The sequence below is a fragment of the Panulirus ornatus genome, chromosome 28, assembly GCF_036320965.1.
Source record: "Panulirus ornatus isolate Po-2019 chromosome 28, ASM3632096v1, whole genome shotgun sequence".
Lineage (NCBI taxonomy): Eukaryota > Metazoa > Arthropoda > Malacostraca > Decapoda > Palinuridae > Panulirus > Panulirus ornatus.
This window is the reverse complement of record NC_092251.1, coordinates 6,690,001-6,712,198: the sequence shown is the minus strand read 5'-3', so window position 1 is coordinate 6,712,198 and position 22,198 is coordinate 6,690,001. Positions and strand designations below refer to the sequence as shown.

Sequence of the window (22,198 nt, the reverse complement as noted above, 5' to 3'; positions counted from 1 at the left end):
TAGTGTAAGGGAAAGTGCATGTGATGTTGGTGGTGTGTGGGAACAGATTTTATTAAAGAGATAAGGTCTCTCCTGTTCTGCTCAGAGTGTTACATGAGGAAGAGGGAAAGGAGAGAAAGAGATGGAAGAGGAAGCTTGAACTCCTTAATAAAAGATAGCTGTAAGTTTCAGGAAATAGGGGAAGAGGGCCCATTACGTGCTGGGAAAAGTAACTGTGGGAAAGAAGTGTATAGTGTTGTTGATGTTAGTCGATCCTCTAAAGTATTTGAACAGACCATAACATATGTACAGTGCTACCAATAAAAACAATCATGATGGTATAGGAAGCAATAATATGTACACTGCTCAAAGGGTAATGTATTGATGATAAGGTATTTCAATGATGAAGAGTTAGATTAAGGGAATTTGGATTCTCATGGTGATATACTGTCTTGGATGCACAAGTTTTTTGCATGTTTACTGAAAAACTTCTCATAGTAGCACTATGATAAGGGGGGGTTGATACACATCATTGCTAGATGTTATCCTCACATGCACTGGAATGGACATTGACAATGTTATATATGATACACCAAGTGGATAAAGTGAAATTTTCAAGTTTAACTATGTGAAGCGTAAGGATGCTAAGCTCAAGTTTAACCACTGAAGTGCTGGCTCATTATTTAGCTGTCACTAACCCTCCAAATAACCAGGTGGGTAGTACTGGTAGTATACCTCCATGGTCAGTGGCTGTCTTTCAACCGTTACCTTGCATCTGTTCACATTTTCTTTTAACAACTCCCCTTTCACACACACAAACACAATCAAAATGTCACCAGCTTCAGTAGTGTCTTTCTGGAGTCTGTTACTTAAACTTTGTCATTCATATCTTATGTCTCCATTTGCTCCCAGCTTACTATAGACCTGCCTCTCTCTCTATGACCCTTTAGATTTTACTTCCTCACCATAAGTGATTACATAAATAATAGAAGTTTATTGTATATGGTATAGTTATTGAAATTTTTATATATTTATAAATGGGGAAAAACGGACAGTGAGTTTCACTGTTAGACTTTTACATGTTTTATTATTTCTAACTTCAGCACACCTACATATTTTTTAAGTAAGGGTATACTATGTCTGATATTTAGGATACTTTTATTTAAGATTTAGGAATTCCGGTTCTCTTTTCTGTCCCTTATCAATGTCAGCTTGAGAGATATCTTTATCAGATATTTATAAGGATACCACTATCTTTTCAGGCCATGATGTGGTGGCCGTGTACCTGGACAAGTACCTGTGCTGTAACCGCCTATTATGGGTCCTGGTGCGGGACAGATCCCAGCTACCATGTCCCACAGGCACCAGCTGTGTTGGGGGCCTAGTGTACTGTATGTCTGCCTCAATACCCCCCTCCCTTCTCCAACAGCTGCACAATATAGCCAGCTACTTAATAGAGTCGCAGTCTCATATTACAGCAAAATATTGCTGGTTTCATAGGGTTGGGCTAAGGGGACTTCACCTGGAAAATACACTTCATTCTCTCAGCATCTAAATTTGCCACTGGTGGATGAGAGGTTGTGTAAAGTCAGTCAGATATGTCTTCCTGTTATTGATTAGTGCAATAGTTTGATATCATGGCGGTGCTTGAAATGCATTCTTTTTTTTTTTCTTTTTTATAATAACCTACAAAAATGCAAAGTGAATTTTTGGAGTCCACATGCCCAACCAGTGTTTCTCTGGCTTGTGTGGTTGGGAGAGGGGGGAGGCTTAGTGTGGTGCCAAAGGGGTCAACAGGGAAGTGCTGGGACTATCATGAAGAGCCACCCAACAGAAGGTAACTCATGAGAACTTTCTCCTTGGCTTCATAACTCCACTGGGGCCAAGGTACTCTTCAAACATCTGTGACTTTTGCCAATTTTTGATAGTATGTATCTCTGTGGATGTAATCAGTGCAAGAGGTAACTGGATGTATCCAGAACGGAAGATAAGGAAAGCAGATGTTATTGGCATTAGCAGGTTATTCTGAATAACTATTAGTTCACAGGAAGAAGCTCAAGTCTGGAAAAATGCAAGACCAAGTTTGTTCTGCAGCTAATTGCTCAGGAAATGAGATGGAATTCTCACATGTGCCACTGGAATTAAAGAAATTTCAGAAGGAAAAATGAAAAAATGATTAAAAGGAAATTGATATGAACAAGTAATTTCTGAAATTGGCACAAGCCACCCACCATGGGAATGTTTTGCCTCAGGAATTCCCTTCCAAGAGTCCCCACTGCCAGAGATAGTTCCTTGAGTTGAGTACCGGCAGGGTGGGGGTTCAAGGTACTCTATAAGTACTTTTTGGGATTGCTCCCAGTTTCGTGGTTCTGCATTTTCTTAATGTGTCTAGTTCTGTGCATTGAAACTGTGGAGTGGATGCTGTCATGATAGTAATATTCACAGTTTGTTTGCAAATGTTCTTTAAAGAGGACACTTGATTTTTAGAGCTAAAATCAGCATACTTTGCATCCAGCCATTTTTGCAGCTCATAGTGCAGCTTCAAGCTCAACTCAGTAACTCAGGCATAAGGAAAAATATGGTTGTGGCCCCCTGGCAAGTGTTTTAGAGTGTGTGGAAAAATGGGTTTGGGTTCGTCATTCCATCTTCCGATACATATATTTGATGCATTCAGAAAACAGGAAGGGATGAAGTATTGAAACATATAAGCCTAAACATGTAGCAGTAAAACATACAGTGTAAATCATTAATGGATGTGAACATTTGTCATAATGTCCTATGATAATGGAATCTATATTGTGGTTTATTTACTAAATGATGTGCCTAATACCAGTCATGAAAAATTAGTTATTAACCTTGTGGGCTGATGGGATTTTGACGAGCCTGCCCAATAAAATGTGTTACCTAAGGCCAGTGGAGGGCCAAGATCGGGCTGCCCCTTAACTGTCAGCTCAGGATACCCTTCAGTGACCACCCTGTTACCACTTTGCCCCCACACACGTACATACCCTCATCCTGTATATATTTGCGCCTTGTTTGTAGCATTACACAAGTTGTCGCCAGCAAAATGGAACTAGTGATTATTTTAATGTGGTTTATTTGTGAAACCAATGGTGCTTTTTTTCTTCTATCTCCAAGATGAATGTTAACTGTTGTATAATGATGAAGCCAATATGAGTGAGGACACTTAACGGCACATTGCCCACTCAGCATTGTAAATACCTCATGCCTGTACACAACATCATGACCTATGGTATCCAGACCTCACCATGACAAATCATGAGTGCTTATGTTCTAATTACTATTGCCTCTTGCTTGTGGATGGAAGCAGTTCTCTGTTGCTTGGGAACATTGTTGGATGGCCATAGAAATCTTGTGTAGTGGCCATGATTATAGGTTTATGTATGGAAAATTATGTAAAGAAAAATTTTAACATTTATATCAGCCATTCAGTTCTGATCTTGTATCTTAACACATACAAGAGGCCACAGTACCAAGAATCAAAGAAGTAAACTGAAAAATCAATGATAAAGGTAACCCTTTGAACATAGTCATCATCCATATGAAACCCTCAAAGTGAGGTTGTGGTGAAGTGAAGGACACGAGCCAAAGAATGATACAAGTGAGGACTGGAGCTGTCATGTGATAGACTGGATACGTATGGGGACTTGTGGGCACTTCCCACATGCCCAAGGGAAGCCACTTTGTCATCAAGACAAGACTAACTGTGTATGGGGGGATAATGCTTTATTTTATTTTCTTAAATTCTTTTTGAATTATGTTCACCACTTGTTAGGGAGCCCCCCATGCTTGTTGTTCCTTGCCGGCATTAGTATGTCTCTTGTATGTATCCATTGTAGTAGCATAAAATTAATTATTGTAAAGTTATTCCCCATGAAATATTTGAGGTGATAAGCTGGACCAGGTCTATAAAATGAGAGTATTATAGTTGAACTCGGATTATTCATACTGATTTAAAAACTTAGATTGTAAATTTTTAGCAATTTTTATTACTCTGAAGTATACCAACAATGCAAGAGTGAAATATTTTTGACATTCAAGCTTTTTTCCAAGAAAAACTGCAGAACATTTTATTGCTTCGTTAGCCAAGGTATTTGAATGGAGCTATTCAACCTACTGTCACAATTAGGAAAAATCCAGTTGTGAATGATTATGATAGCTGAGCAAAACAAGAAGTAATGTATGATTGATATACCAAATTTTTATTGCATTTTGTTACTGTGTGTGGAATTTTCAGCAGTATGCTGTATATCGTCTTTGAAACGTGTGAAACTACAATTGCTAGACATGCATTCACTTAACTCCTAAACATAGATACACTACATTTATTATAACTTTGATTTTCAAGATATGAAGATAACTGTGCCGCTTCTTAGCAGCATTGGAGTTCAACAGTTATGGATACTCTTTTGTCGTGACCATCTCCTTTAGGGAGTTCCCAAAGGAAATGGGCATCGGAGATATAGGTAGATAGTATATAACTGTTTTCATATATGTACTCTTATATTTATATATATATTATTTTATTCATTTTTTTTATTGTACTTTGTTGCTGTCTCCCACATTAGCAAGGTAGCGCAAGGAAACAGATGAAAGAATGGCCCAACCCACCCACTTACACATGTATATACATGCACATATACATACCTATACATTTCAATGTATACGTATATATACATATACATATACACAGACATGTACATAATTCATACTTACTGCCTTTATTCATTCCTGTCACCACCTCGCCACACTTGAAAAGACAACAAAGGCCACATTTGCTCACTCTCAGTCTCAAGCTGTCATGTGTAATGCACTGAAACCACAGCTCCCTTTCCACATCCGGGCCCCACATGTCCACATACCCTGGTTCAATCCATTGACAGCATGTCAACCTTGGTATACCACATCGTTCCAGTTCACTCTATTCCTCGCACGCCTTTCACTCTCCTGTATGTTCTATACGTGTGACACGACATGTTTTGTTGAGACAATCCACCTCATCAGATGCCAGTACTTAATAATTTATTTACATCTCAACATCACAATAGAAACCCATCTGGCATTTACCAAACTAGACAACACACTGTCAGCTGTTTAGTTAGGTAGATGACAGGTGGTACTTCTGTTGTGATGTTGAGATGTAGATGACTTTCTTAAGTATTGGTACCTGATGAGGTGGATTGTTTAACAAGTAACATGCCTTGCCACATGTATAAAAAATTGCATGTTAAGTGAAATCATATGAACTCATATTGAATGTGATTTCACTTTCATATATACATATATCTCGTTTTTTAAATTTTCCAAAAGAGGAACAGAGAAGGGGGCCAAGTGAGGATATTTCCTCAAAGACCCAGTCCTCTGTTCATAACGCTACCTCGCTAAAGCGGGAAATGGCGAACAGTATAATATATATATATATTTTTTTTTTTTCAAACTATTCGCCATTTCCCGCATTAGCGAGGTAGCATTAAGAACAGAGAACTGGGCCTTTGAGGGAATATCCTCACCTGGCCCCCTTCTCTGTTCCTTCTTTTGGGAAAAAAAAAGTAATGAGAGGGGAGGATTTCCAGCCCCCCGCTCCCTCCCCTTTTAGTTGCCTTCTACGACACGCAGGGAATACGTGGGAAGTATTCTTCCTCCCCTCTTGTTTTTTTTTTTTTTTTTTTTTTTTTTTTTTTTTTCTCAAAGAAGGAACAGAGAAGGGGGCCAGATGAGGATATTCCCTCAAAGGCCCAGTCCTCTGTTCTTAACGCTACCTCGCTAACGCGGGAAATGGCGAATAGTATGAAAGAAAGAAAAGAATATATATATATATATATACATATATATATTTGCTTTGAAGATTGTATGTGAGAAATACTTAGAAAAGCAAATGGATTTGTATGTAGCATTTATGGATCTGGAGAAGGCATATGATAGAGTTGATAGAGATGCTCTGTGGAAGGTATTAAGAATATATGGTGTGGGAGGCAAGTTGTTAGAAGCAGTGAAAAGTTTTTATCGAGGATGTAAGGCATGTGTACGTGTATGAAGAGAGGAAAGTGATTGGTTCTCAGTGAATGTAGGTTTGCGGCAGGGGTGTGTGATGTCTCCATGGTTGTTTAATTTGTTTATGGATGGGGTTGTTAGGGAGGTGAATACAAGAGTTTTGGAAAGAGGGGCAAGTATGAAGTCTGTTGTGGATGAGAGAGCTTGGGAAGTGAGTCAGTTGTTGTTCGCTGATGATACAGCGCTGGTGGCTGATTCATGTGAGAAACTGCCGAAGCTGGTGACTGAGTTTGGTAAAGTGTGTGAAAGAAGAAAGTTGAGAGTAAATGTGAATAAGAGCAAGGTTATTAGGTACAGTAGGGTTGAGGGTCAAGTCAATTGGGAGGTAAGTTTGGATGGAGAAAAACTGGAGGAAGTAAAGTGTTTTAGATATCTGGGAGTGGATCTGTCAGCAGATGGAACCATGGAAGCGGAAGTGGATCATAGGGTGGGGGAGGGGGCGAAAATCCTGGGAGTCTTGAAGAATGTGTGGAAGTCGAGAACATTATCTCGGAAAGCAAAGATGGGTATGTTTGAAGGAATAGTGGTTCCAACAATGTTGTATGGTTGCGAGGCGTGGGCTATGGATAGAGTTGTGCGCAGGAGGATGGATGTGCTGGAAATGAGATGTTTGAGGACAATGTGTGGTGTGAGGTGGTTTGATCGAGTAAGTAACGTAAGGGTAAGAGAGATGTGTGGAAATAAAAAGAGCGTTGTTGAGAGAGCAGAAGAGGGTGTTTTGAAATGGTTTGGGCACTTGGAGAGAATGAGTGAGGAAAGATTGACCAAGAGGATATATGTGTCGGAGGTGGAGGGAACGAGGAGAAGTGGGAGACCAAATTGGAGGTGGAAAGATGGAGTGAAAAAGATTTTGTGTGATCGTGGCCTGAACATGCAGGAGGGTGAAAGGAGGGCAAGGAATAGAGTGAATTGGAGCGATGTGGTATACTGGGGTTGACGTGCTGTCAGTGGATTGAATCAAGGCATGTTAAGCGTCTGGGGTAAACCGTGGAAAGCTGTGTAGGTATGTATATTTGTGTGTGTGGACGTATGTATATACATGTGTATGGGGGTGGGTTGGGCCATTTCTTTCGTCTGTTTCCTTGCGCTACCTTGCAAACGCGGGAGACAGCGACAAAGCAAAAAAAAAAAATATATATATATATATATATATATATATATGATTTTTTGTTTTATACTTGTCCTCTGTTTCCGTGTTAGTGAGGTAGCACTGTGGACAGAAGAAGAAAGGCCACATTTGCTCACATCCATTCACTAGCTGTCATGTGCAGTGCACCAAAACCACAGCCCCCTATAACACAACAAGACGTCACAGACCTCTCCATGCTTCCCCCAGTTGCTTCACCTACCCTGGTGTGGTCCACAGACAGCATTTTGTCCCATGTAAACCATACATACATACATACATGCATGGATATATATCTCTAATACATGTTTGCTTTTTCCTGTATGAGAGGTAGCATCCAGAATATATGACTGAGCCTTAGAGGATCAAAGATCCTTATTTGGATTTTTCCTGTGTTCCTTCTTTTCGAAAGTATTGTAGGAGGGAAAGACTCCCACCCCCCCTGCTTCTGCCTCCTATTTGCTGTACAGCATGCAGGAGGTACATGGGCAGGATTTTTTGTCCCCTATCGTGAGGGATGATATATATGGATTGAACCAGGGCATGTGAAGCGTCTGGGGTAAACCATGGAAAGTTTTGTGGGGCCTGGATGTGGAAAGGGAGCTGTTGTTTCCATGCATTATACATGACAGCTAGAGACTGAGTGTGAACGAATATGGCCTTATTTGTCTTTTCCTAGTGCTACCTTGCGCACGTGCAGGGGGAGGGAGGTGTCATTTCATGTGTGGCGAGGTGGCGATGGGAATGAATAAAGGTGGCAAGTATGAATTATGTACATGTGTACATGTATATATATGTATACATTGAAATGTATAGGTATGTAAATGTGTGTGTGGACGTGTATGTATATACATGTGTATGTGGGTTGGTTGGACCATTCTTTCGTCTGTTTCCTTGCGCTACCTTGCTAACGCGGGAGACAGCAACAAAGTTTTTATTTCATGTGTGGTGGGGTGTCGATGGGAATGAATAAAGGCAGACAGTATGAATTATGTACATGTGTATATATGTATATGTCTGTGTGTGGATAAATATGTATACGTTGAGATGTATAGGTATGTATATTTGCATGTGTGGATGTGTATGTATATACATGTGTATGTGGGTGGGTTTGGCCTTGTTTCCTTGCACTACCTCGCTAATGTGGGAGACAGCGACAAAGCAAAAGAAGAAAAAAAAATAATAATATCACACCCAGTCACAAGCTGTCATGTATAATGCAATGACACCACAGCCCCCTTTCCACATCCAGGCCCCACAATACTTTCCATGTTTTACCCCAGATGTTTCACATGCCCTGGTTCAATCCATTGACAGCATGTCAACCCCAGTATACCACATTGTTCCAATTCATTCTATTCCTTGCACGCCTTTCACCCTCCTGCATGTTCAGGCCTCAATTGCTTAAAATCTTTTTCACTCCATCCTTCCACCTACAATTTGGTTTCCCACTTCTCGTTCCCTCCACCTCTGACACATATATCCTCTTTGTCGATCTTTCCTCACTCATTCTCTCCATGTGACCAAACTATTTCAATACACCCTTTTCTGCTCTCTCAACCACATTCTTTTTATTACCACACATCTCTCTAATCCTTTCATTACTTACTCGATCAAACCACCTCACATGATAAGTTCCCAAGCGCCCTTTTGTGTAATAATCCCCTCATCAAGGGAGACACGAGAGAAATATAACAGTTAGCTGATATACAACGAAGATGTAGCTAGGACGCCATTTGGTAAATATGCGATTGTCCATGACAGATAACGAGCGTATGTGGAACAAGAAGGTGAATTGTTTACAAATTTTATCAACAATAAAGTTATTCATTTTGTATTGACCATCACTAATATTAAGATTATAATTCTTTGTGTTTTTAAGAATAGAAGATTCAATGATATTTCTCATGGTAATAAGAGTTAGAGTTAATAACTGAGATGACATTACTCCAGTCAATACACTATCATAGTTTTTAACGTGATTAAACAAGGCATTTGATTTGTGACACGTTCTTATACTATATTTATGTTACTTAAGCCTAACAGAAAGATCCTTACCAGTCTGCCCAACATAAACTTATCACAATTTGTACATGGCACTTTATAGATGCACTCGAGAATTTTCTGGTGAATTCCTGATTAAGAGATTCTTTATAGTATTATTGTTGCTGGAGGCTACATTTACATTAAAGGATTTAAGCAACATGGGAAGTAAGTAAATTATTATTAAAAGGGAGAACTAAAAGATTCTTGGTTTCAATGGGACGTTTGGGCTCAACTCTATAAAATGATTTCTTTGCTAACTTAGGGGATTTATCAATGAAAAATGTAGGGTACTTTAACTTAGATCCAATAGAATACATCTTCTCAAACTCATCATCAGTATATTCTTGGTGCATCTATAAAGTGCCATGTAGAAATTGTGATAAGGTTTATGTTGGGCAGACTGGTAAGGATCTTTCTGTTAGACTCAAGCAACATGAATATAGCATAAGAATGGGACAAGAATCAAATATCTTGTTTAATCACATTAAAAACTATGATCATTGCATTGATTGGAGTAATGCCATCTCAATTATTAACTCTTAACACTATTACCACGAAAAATATCATTGAATCTTCTATTCTCAAATACACAAAGAATTATGATCTTAATACTAGTGATGTTTTATACAAATTGGATGTTTATTTTTTGACAAAATTTATAAACAATTTACCTTCTTGGCCACATAATAAGTTTATGATACGCCTGTTGTATGTCTTGAACAATTGCATGTTTATCAAATGGCGTCCTAGCTACGTCTCTCTGTTCTATATCAACTGACTGTTATATTTCTCTCTTGTGTCTACCCTGATGATGTGATTACACGAAAGTACACTTGGGAACTTATTGTGTGAGGAAAGGGAGCTGTGGTTTCGTTGCATGACACATGACAGCTAGAGACTGAGTGTGAATGAATGTGGCCTTTTGTCGTTTCCTAGCGCAACCTCACAGGGGGAGGGGGGATGCTATTTCATGTGTGGTGAGGTGGCGACAGGATTGAATAAAGGTAGCAGGTATGAATTATGTGCATGTGTATATATGTATATGTTTGTGTATGTATATATATATCTTTTCTTTCAAACTATTCGCCATTTCCCGCATTAGCGAGGTAGCGTTAAGAACAGAGGACTGGGCCTTTGAGGGAATACCCTCACCTGGCCCAATTCTCTGTTCCTTCTTTTGGAAAATAAAAAAAAAAACGAGAGGGGAGGATTTCCAGCCCCCCGCTCCCTCCCCTTTTAGTCGCCTTCTACGACACGCAGGGAATACATGGGAAGTATTCTTTCTCCCCTATCCCCAGGGAAATATATGTATATGTATACGTTAAAATGTATGGGTATGTATGTCTGCGTGTGTGGACGTGTATGTGGGTGGGTTGGGCCATTCTTTCGTCTGTTTCCTTGCGCTACCTCGCTAATGTGAGAGACAGCGACAAAGTATATTAGAATAAATAAATAAACATTATATATATTGTATATATATATATATATATATATATATATATATATATATATATATATATATATATATATATATTTATTTATTATTTATTTTGTTTTGTCGCTGTCTCCCACGTTTGCGAGGTAGCGCAAGGAAACAGATGAAAGAAATGGCCCAACCCACCCCCATACACAATGTATATACATACATGTCCACACACGCAAATATACATACCTATACATCTCAATGTACACATATATATACACACACAGACACATACATATATACCCATACACACAATTCACACTGTCTGCCTTTATTCATTCCCATCGCCACCTCGCCACACATGGAATACCATCCCCCTCCCCACTCATGTGTGCGAGGTAGCACTAGGAAAAGACAACAAAGGCCCCATTCGTTCACACTCAATCTCTAGCTGTCATGCAATAATGCCCGAAACCACAGCTCCCTTTCCACATCCAGGCCCCACACAACTTTCCATGGTTTACCCCAGACGCTTCACATACCCTGATTCAATCCACTGACAGCACGTCAACCCCGGTATACCACATCGATACAATTCACTCTAATCCTTGCCCTCCTTTCACCCTCCTGCATGTTCAGGCCACGATCACACAAAATCTTTTTCACTCCATTTTTCCACCTCCAATTTGGTCTCCCACTTCTCCTCGTTCCCTCCACCTCCGACACATATATCCTCTTGGTCAATCTTTCCTCACTTATTCTCTCCATGTGCCCAGACCATTTCAAAACACCCTCTTCTGCTCTCTCAACCACGCTCTTTTTATTTCCACACATCTCTCTTACCCTTAGATCAAACCACCTCACACCACACATTGTCCTCAAACATCTCATTTCCAGCACATCCACCCTCTTGCACACAACTCTATCCATAGCCCATGCCTCGGAACCATACAACATTGTTGGAACCACTATTCCTTCAAACATACCCATTTTTGCTTTCCGAGATAATGTTCTCGACTTCCACACATTCTTCAAGACTCCCAGGATTTTCGCCCCCTCCCCCACCCCCATGATTCACTTCCGCTTCCATGGTTCCATCCGCTGCTATATATATATATATATATATATATATATATATTTTTGCTTTGTCGCTGTCTCCCGCGTTTGCGAGGTAGCGCAAGGAAACAGACGAAAGAAATGGCCCAACCCATCCCCATACACATGCATATACACACGTCCACACACGCAAATATACATACCTACACAGCTTTCCATAGTTTACCCTAGACGCTTCACATGCCCTGATTCAATCCACTGACAGCACGTCAACCCCGGTATACCACATCGATCCAATTCACTCTATTCCTTGCCCTCCTTTCACCCTCCTGCATGTTCAGGCCCCGATCACACAAAATCTTTTTCACTCCATCTTTCCACCTCCAATTTGGTCTCCCACTTCTCCTCGTTCCCTCCACCTCCGACACATATATCCTCTTGATCAATCTTTCCTCACTCATTCTCTCCATGTGCCCAAACCATTTCAAAACACCCTCTTCTGCTCTCTCAACCACGCTCTTTTTATTTCCACACATCTCTCTTACCCTTACGTTACTTACTCGATCAAACCACCTCACACCACACATTGTCCTCAAACATCTCATTTCCAGCACATCCATCATCCTGCGCACAACTCTATCTATAGCCCACGCCTCGCAACCATACAATATTGTTGGAACCACTATTCCTTCTAACATACCCATTTTTGCTTTCCGAGATAATGTTCTCGACTTCCACACATTCTTCAAGGCTCCCAGGATTTTCGCCCCCTCCCCCACCCTATGATCCACTTCCGCTTCCATGGTTCCATCCGCTGCCACATCCACTCCCAGATATCTAAAACACTTTACTTCCTCCAGTTTTTCTCCAAACTTACCTCCCAGTTGACTTGACCCTCAACCCTACTGTACCTAATTAACTTGCTCTTATTCACATTTACTCTTAACTTTCTTCTCTCACACACTTTACCAAACTCAGTCACCAGCTTCGGCAGTTTCTCACATGAATCAGCCACCAGCACTGTATCATCAGTGAACAACAACTGACTCACTTCCCAAGCTCTCTCATCCCCAACAGACTTCATACTTGCCCCTCTTTCCAAAACTCTTGCATTCACCTCCCTAACAACCCCATCCATAAACAAATTAAACAACCATGGAGACATCACACACCCCTACCGCAAACCTACATTCACTGAGAACCAATCACTTTCCTCTCTTCCTACATGTACACATGCCTTACATCCTCGATAAAAACTTTTCACTGCTTCTAACAACTTGCCTCCCACACCATATATTCTTAATACCTTCCACAGCGCATCTCTATCAACTCTATCATATGCCTTCTCCAGATCCATAAATGCTACATACAACTCCATTTGCTTTTCTAAGTATTTCTCACATACATTCTTCAAAGCAAACACCTGGTCCACACATCCTCTACCACTTCTGAAACCACACTGCTCTTCCCCAATCTGATGCTCTGTACATGCCTTCACCCTCTCAATCAATACCCTCCCATATAATTTACCAGGAATACTCAACAAACTTATACCTCTGTATATATATATATATATATATATATATATATATATATATATATATATTTATATTATATGGGAGATAGAGGTAATACACATATAAGGTAGAGGTAATACACATATATGAATGAGGCCATTGTTCATCTGTTCCAGATGTTACATTACTAAGGTGGGAAGGGTAAGTAGACAGAAAGAATCATTATTATTATTATTATTATTATTATTATTATTATTGTTATTATTATTATGAGTGTTATGTAACCTTATGACCCTTTTTGTGGGGTGTTTGTAGCATTGAGGTGGTGCACTTAATGGAAATTAGAGAAGTTGGGCTTCGCTGGGATAAAAAGTCCCTGAACAGTACTGTTCTCTTTCAGCTGACAGTTATACAGCCTCATCATAGGTGACTTTTTGCTAGCATGGGTACCATTTGCAGTTAGAGTTCATTTACTCTTATTCATATAGTTACATTTTGACCCAGGAGCTTATATCTTAATGAGGCTCCTGCAGCACTCAGGAAGCTGGCCATATCCACTGGTCAGGACCATAGATCATTTTGTGTAGTGATTTTGTGTGTACATATATGTGTTGAGAGTGTAGACTTTAGAGTCACACCATAGCACTCTGGCATCACAGGAGCAACAACAAACATGCAGTACAGTACTACAAGTGAAACATTTGCTTACCCAGAATAGAATATCTGTCCCTCTACAAAAGTCTTTTATCTCCCTTTTGACCCCAGACAGACATGAATCTAACATAACCCTTCCATCATATTGAATGGCCAGTTGCTCCCACTCAACAAAAGCACTATACTGGGCATTGCTTGCCACAGATGTTAACATAAAAGCAACGAAGAGACAAAAGTAAATGCTAAGAGGACACTAATTGGTTCTAGCTTTGGATAAGAAAAAGAATTGCTTAGTATCTTCAACAAACAGTTTATCTGCTCCACCCTAAACAATGCCTCACCTGCCTGGTCATCCACCTTGTGAGAGGCTTATACAATGAAACTGTAAACCACTTAAAATAATTACTGGCTTACTTGCATTCACAAATACTAAGTACATACACAATAGAAAAGAGATCCTTCCAATGTAATCCCACCTTGGCTCTGTTCTTTGCTTCAGCACTAGATCTTTCACATCCAAATCACTCCATGATTAACCATTAACTTCCAAATAGAAATGGAAAACTAAGCTGTGCTTCATACTTCAGCAACCAATTCTCACAATTCCCCACCCAACAAACACAAATCTAACAGCATGTTTACAAACCAGAATGATGTGACAGGTATTAAACTTTCTTGTCCCAATTCAGACTTAGACCCCCCCCCCCCCACACACACACACACTTCATAAATGGTGGTCCTGATAGGGTGCAAGCTTCCTGAGTGCTGCAGAATAGAAGGGACTCCTTGGGTGGGAAGTATATATATGAGAGAGAGAGATCGAGAGAAGGGGGGATACCAGACACTTGACTGCTAAGATATCAGCAAGAGTGAAGAATTACCTTTGGTAAGGTATAGTTGGGAGTACCTTCTTCTCAAAGGACTTGTAAATGCAGAGGATACTACATTTTCCTGCTACTGGAAGTAGCACAGCCTTGGGCTGCAGGAATTTTTAGAAAGGTCTTGGACAACACGAGGACTCATAGGAGAAATTGTTAGATATGAATGAAAGTAAACAAGTTAGGTTATTATGTTTAGCAGGGCAGGGGGACAGATTAGTTGGGGTATGAGTTTAAATGGAGAAAATTGGAAGTGAAAGGTTTTGTATACCTGGAAGTGGACATGACAATGAATGGAACTATGGAAGCAGAAGTGAGTCATGTGGTGGATGAGGGGATGGAGGTTCTTGGAGCACTGACGAATGTGTGCCAAGAGGTCATTATCTGGTAGAGTGGTAATGGGTATGTTTGAAGGTTATTAGTGCTATGTTGTATGGGTATGAGGCATGTAGTATAGATGAGGATCAGCTGAGTAGGATGGATACTTTGGAAATTATATGTTTAAGGACAGTATGTGGTGTGAGACATTTTGATTGTGTAAGTAATAAAAGGGCAAGAGAGAGGTGTGGTAATGATGAGAGTGTGGTTGAGAGTGCTGATGAGGGTGTGCTGAAATGGTTTGGACATATGGATAGAATGAATGTGAAGAGGTTGACAAAGAGGGTATATGTGTCAGAAGTGGAGGGGACAAGGAAATTGGGAATACCAAATTGAAGATGGAGTGAAAAGTTCTTTGATACTACTCCCAATGATACAGCCTTTCCAAAGGCCAGGTGGAATCTAGTAATATATGTGCATAAAAGGAGCTGCATGCCATACAAAATATTGTATTTAGAACTACAAACACTTAGTACCTTCACAATGAAACAAAGATCCTCTGAGTACAGTCCCACCACAACATGTTCAGCACTCAAATCTCTGCAACAGCACTAGATCTATCCCACCCTAACCACGCGATAACTAATTACCATATCCCAGGTAGAAATTAAAAGCTTAATCCAGCCTTGCACTATAGTAACCTCTGCTCACAGATCACCCCATCCCCCAACAAGTAGAACACTGACAAAACACATTTACACAAATACCCATACAAGCAGTAAACAAATGACTTCCAAACTCAGTCTTAAAGTGCAACACTTCAGACAGACACCCATAAGAAACCACTCCCCAGACAAACATGAGTCATGCTCATGCTTACATACTGGATATATCCCATCTTGACAACATTACAACACCATTTCAACATATCCAAAGACACCAAGCACCTACTTCTCAGTTGCCCTGCACTTAGGCACATACACAACGCAACACTTAATGACCTATGGTCCTGACTGGTATGCACATGGCTATCTTCCTAATTGCTGAAGGAGCCTAATATGGATAGAAGGGACTCCTGAAGCAAGAAGGCAAGATGTATACATTTATTTCTTAATACATATTCACCATTTCCCGTGTTGGCGAGGTAGCATTAAAAACAGAGGACTGCCTAAGAGGGAAAATCCTAACTTGGCCCCCTTCTCTGTTCCTTCTTTTGGAAAAGTAAAAATTGGAGGGAAGGATTATATATATATATATATATATATATATATATATATATATATATATATATATATATATATATATATAATCACACATATTTGCCATTTTCTGCATTAGCGAGATAGCATTAAGAACAGAGGACTGAACCTCAGAGGGAGAAACTACAGAAGTTGGTGACTGAGTTTGTTAAAGTGTGTGTCAGAAGAAAAATGGGAATAAATGTGAATAAGAGCAAGGTTATTAGGTTCAGTAGGGTTGAGGGACATGTTAATTGGGAGGTAAGTTTGAATGGAGAAAAACTGAAGGAAGTGAAGTGTTTTAGATATCTGGGAGTGGATTTAGCAGCGGATGGAACCATGGAAGCGGAAGTGAGTCACAGGGTGGGGGAGGGGGCGAAGGTTCTGGGAGCTTTGAAGAATGTGTGGAAGGCAAGAATGTTATCTCGGAGAGCAGAAATGGGTATGTTTGAAGGAATAGTGGTTCCAACAATGTTATATGGTTGCGAGGCATGGGCTATAGATAGGGTTGTGCAGAGGAGGGTGGATGTGTTGGAAATAAGATGTTTGAGGACGATATGTGGTATGAGGTGGTTTGATCGAGTAAGTAATGAAAGGGGTAAGAGAGATGTGTGGTAATAAAATAAAAGAGTGTGGTTGAGAGAGCAAAAGAGGTGTGTTGAAATGGTTTGGTCACATGGAGAGAATGAGTGAGGAAAGGTTGACAAAGAGGATATATGTCAGAGGTGGAGGGAACGAGAAGTGGGAGATCAAATTGGAGGGGAAGGATGGAGTGAGAGAGATTTTGAGCGATCAGGGCCTGACATACAGGAGGGTGAAAGGCGTGAAAGGAATGGAGTGAATTGTGGTATAGTGTGGTCTACATGCGGTCAATGGATTGAGCAGGGCATGTGAGGCATCTGGGGTAAACCATGGAAAGTTTATGGGGCCTGTATGTGGAAAGGGAGCTATGATTTTGTTGCATTACACATGACAGCTAGAGACTGAGTGTGAGCGAATGTGGCCTTTGTTGTCTTTTCCTAGCGCTACCTCGCACGCGCTCAGGGGGAGTGGGTTGCCATTTCATGTGTGGTGGGGTGGCGATGGGAATGGATGAAGGCCGCATGTATGAATATGTACATGTGCATATATGTATATGTCTATGTATGTATATGTATGTATACATTGAAATGTATAGGTATGTATATGAGCATGTGTTTGTGGATGGGTTGGGCCATTCTTTCATCTGTTTCCTTGCACTACCTCGCTAATGCAGGAGACAGTGACAAAGTATAATGAATATATATATTTGTATATATATATATATATATATATGTATATATATATATATATATATATATATATATATATATATATATATATATATATATATATATATATATATATGTTATTGATTGGAGAAGAGCAGTGTGGTTTCAGAAGTGGTAGAGGATGTGTGGATCAGGTGTTTGCTTTGAAGAATGTATGTGAGAAATACTTAGAAAAGCAAATGGAGTTGTATGTAGCATTTATGGATCTGGAGAAGGCATATGATAGAGTTTATAGAGATGCTCTGTGGAAGGTATTAAGAATATATGGTGTGGGAGGCAAGTTGTTCGAAGCAGTGAAAAGTTTTTATCGAGGATGTAAGGCATGTGTACGTGTAGGTAGAGAGGAAAGTGATTGGTTCTCAGTGAATGTAGTTTTGCGGCAGGGGTGTGTGAAGTCTCCATGGTTGTTTAATTTGTTTACGGATGGGGTTGTTAGGGAGGTGAATGCAAGAGTTTTGGAAAGAGGGGCAAGTATGAAGTCTGTTGGGGATGAGAGAGCTTGGGAAGTGAGTCAGTTGTTGTTCGCTGATGATACAGCGCTGGTGGCTGATTCATGTGAGAAACTGCCGAAGCTGGTGACTGAGTTTGGTAAAGTGTGTGAGAGAAGAAAGTTAAGAGTAAATGTGAATAAGAGCACGGTTATTAGGTACAGTAGGGTTGAGGGTCAAGTCAATTGGGAGGTAAGTTTGAATGGAGAAAAACTGGAGGAAGTACAGTGTTTTAGATATCTGGGAGTGGATCTGGCAGCGGATGGAACCATGGAAGCGGAAGTGGATCATAGGGTGGGGGAGGGGGCGAAAATCCTGGGAGCCTTGAAGAATGTGTGGAAGTCGAGAATATCATCTCAGAAAGCAAAAATGGGTATGTTTGAAGGAATAGTGGTTCCAACAATGTTGTATGGTTGCGAGGCGTGGGCTATGGATAGAGTTGTGCGCAGGAGGATGGATGTGCTGGAAATGAGATGTTTGAGGACAATGTGTGGTGTGAGGTGGTTTGATCGAGTAAGTAACGTAAGGGTAAGAGAGATGTGTGGAAATAAAAAGAGCGTGGTTGAGAGAGCAGAAGAGGGTGTTTTGAAATGGTTTGGGCACATGGAGAGAATGAGTGAGGAAAGATTGACCAAGAGGATATATGTGTCAGAGGTGAAGGGAACGAGGAGAAGTGGGAGACCAAATTGGAGGTGGAAAGATGGAGTGAAAAAGATTTTGAGTGATCGGGGCCTGAACATGCAGGAGGGTGAAAGGAGGGCAAGGAATAGAGTGAATTGGATCGATGTGGTATACCGGGGTCGACGTGCTGTCAGTGGATTGAATCAGGGCATGTGAAGCGTCTGGGGTAAACCATGGAAAGTTGTGTGGGGCCTGGATGTGGAAAGGGAGCTGTGGTCTCGGGCATTATTGCATGACAGCTAAAGAGTGAGTGTGAACGAATGGGGCCTTTGTTGTCTTTTCCTAGCGCTACCTCGCACACATGAGGGGGGAGGGGGATGGTATTCCATGTGTGGCAAGGTGGTGATGGGAATGAATAAAGGCAGACAGTGTGAATTGTGTGCATGTGTATATATGTATGTGTCTGTGTGTGTATATATATGTGTACATTGAGATGTATGGGTATGTATATTTGTGTGTGTGGACATGTATGTATAAACATGTGTATGGGGGTGGGTTGGGCCACTTCTTTCATCTGTTTCCTTGCGCTACCTCGCTAACGAGGGAAATGGTGAATAGTATGAAGTGTTTTAGATATCTGGGAGTGGATCTAGCTGCGGATGGAACCATGGAAGTGGAGGTGGATCATAGGGTGGGGGAGGGGGCGAAAATTCTGGGAGCCTTGAAGAATGTGTGGAAGTCGAGAACATTATCTCGGAAAGCAAAAATGGGTATGTTTGAAGGAATAGTGGTTCCAGCAATGTTGTATGGTTGCGAGGCGTGGGCTATGGATAGAGTTGTGCGCAGGAGGATGGATGTGCTGGAAATGAGATGTTTGAGGACAATGTGTGGTGTGAGGTGGTTTGATCGAGTAAGTAACGTAAGGGTAAGAGAGATGTGTGGAAATAAAAAGAGCGTGGTTGAGAGAGCAGAAGAGGGTGTTTTGAAATGGTTCGGGCACATGGAGAGAATGAGTGAGGAAAGATTGACCAAGAGAATATATGTGTCGGAGGTGGAGGGAACGAGGAGAAGAGGGAGACCAAATTGAAGGTGGAAAGATGGAGTGAAAAAGATTTTGTGTGATCGGGGCCTGAACATGCAGGAGGGTGAAAGGAGGGCAAGGAATAGAGTGAATTGGAGCGATGTGGTATACCGGGGTTGACGTGCTGTCAGTGGATTGAATCAAGGCATGTGAAGCGACTGGGGTGAACCATGGAAAGCTGTGTAGGTATGTATATTTGCGTGTGTGGACGTATGTATATACATGTGCATGGGGGTGGGTTGGGCCATTTCTTTAGTCTGTTTCCTTGCGCTACCTCGCAAACGCGGGAGACAGCGACAAAGCAAAAAAAATATATATATATATATATATATATATATTTTTTTTTTTTTTTTATACTTTGTCGCTGTCTCCCGCGTTTGCGAGGTAGCGCGAGGAAACAGACGAAAGAAATGGCCCAACCCCCATACACACGTACATACACACGTCCACACACGCAAATATACATACCTACATACCTACATACCTATATATATATATATATATATATATAACAGGTAGTGATCAAGTGAGGAGAGAGAATGAGTATTTTGAAGGAGTGTTGAATGTGTTTGATGATAGAGTGGCAGATGTAGCGTGTTTTGGTCGGGGTAATGTATGAAGAGAGAGAGTCACGGAGAGTGGTTTGGTGAGGAGAGAAGAGTTGGTGAAACTCTTGCAGCAGATGAAATGCTAGGCAAGTCAGCGGGATTGGATGGTATTGCAATTGAATTTATTGAGAAGGGGTGACTGTGTTGTTGATTGGTTGGTGAGGATATGCAGTATACGTATGGATTATGGTGAAGTGCCTGAGGATTGGCGTAATGCATGAGGCATAAGTTTGTTGAGTATTCCTAGAAAATTGTATGGGAGGGTATTGATTGAGAGGGTGAAGGCAATGTACAGAGCATCAGATTGAGGAAGAGCATTGTGGTTTTAGAAATGGTAGAGGATGTGTGGATCAGGTGTATACTTTGAAGATTATATGTGAGAAATACATAGAAAAACATATGGATTTGTTTGTACCATTTACGGATCCGGAGAAGGCATATGATAAGTGTTGATAGAGATGGTTTATGGAAGGTCATAAGAATATATGGTGTGGGGGTAAGCTACTGGAAGCAGTGAGAATTTTTTATCAAGGGTGTAAGGCATGTTTACAGATAGAAAGAGAAGAGAGTGATTGGTTCCCAGTGAAAGTTGGTCTGCAGCAGGGATGTTTAATTTGTTTATGGATGGGGTGGTTAAGTAGGTAAATGCAAGAGTTTTAAAGAAAGGGGTGGTTGTGCAGTCTGTTGGGGATGCCAGGGCCTGAGAATTGAGTCATTTGTTGTTCGATGGTAATACATTACTGGTTGTTGATTTGATTGAGAAACTACAGAAGTGGGTGACTGAGTGTGGAAAAGTTGTGAAAGGAGAAAGTTGAGAGTAAAAATGAATAAGAGCTTAGTTATTAGGCTCAGCAGGGGTTAGGGACAAGTTAGTCGGGATGTAAGTTTGAATGGAGAAAAATTGGAGGAAGTGAAATGTTTTAGATATCTGGGAGTGGATTTAGCAGCAAATGGAACTATGGAAGTGGAAGTGAGTCATAACGTAGGGGAGCGGATGAAGGTTTTAGGAGTGATGAAGAATGTATGGAGAGAGCGTTATCTCGCAGAGCAGAAATGGGTATGTTTGAAGGAATATTAGTTCAAACAATATTATATGGTTGGGAGTCATGTGCTATAGATAGGGTTGTGCAGAGGAGGATGGATGTGATGGAAATGAAATATTGGAGGACAGTATGATGTGGTTTGGTCGAGTAAGTAACGAAAGGGTAAGAGAGGTCTGTGGTAATAAAAAGAGTGTGGTTGACAGAGCAGAAGAGGGTGTGTTGAAATAGTTTGGGCATGTGGAACAGATGAGTGAGGAAAGGTTGACGAAGATGTGTCAGATGTGGAGGGAACAGGAAGTGGGAGACGAAATTGGAGGTGGATGGATGGAGTGAAAAAGATTTTGAGTGATCATGACCTGAATATACAGGAGGGTGAAAGGTATGCATGGAATAGAGTGAATTCAAACGATGTTGTATACTGGGTCAACATGCTGTCAGTGGACTGAACCAGGGCATGTAAAGCATCTGGGGTAAACCATGGAAAGCTCTGTGAGCCCTGGATGTGGATAGGGATCTGTGGTTTTGGTGCATTACACATGACAGCTGGAGACTTGAGTGTGAACAAATGTGGCCTTTTTTGTCTTTGCTAACATTACCTTGGGTGGGGGTTGGGGGATGGTATTTCATGTGTGGCAGGGTGGCGACGGGAATGGATGAAGGCAGCAAGTATGACTATGTACATGTGTATATATGTATATGTCTGTGTATGTATATGTGCTTGTGTGGGCATTTATGTATAT

The 22,198-nt window shown here is 40.8% G+C and overlaps 1 protein-coding gene across 10 annotated transcripts in view; it reads left to right on the top strand.

Annotated features, from left to right (window-relative positions):
• The window catches only part of put (activin A receptor type 2 punt), a 77,813-nt gene that overhangs the window by 48,109 nt on the left and 7,506 nt on the right, over positions 1–22,198 (top strand). For 8 of the 10 annotated variants that reach the window (XM_071678629.1, XM_071678634.1, XM_071678626.1 and 5 more), the window contains one exon: positions 1,242–4,466. The gene's annotated coding sequence lies outside the window, so the exon portion shown is untranslated. The remainder of the gene's footprint in view (positions 1–1,241; positions 4,467–22,198) is intronic. The other 2 variants (XM_071678631.1, XM_071678628.1) reach the window with 2 other exon arrangements.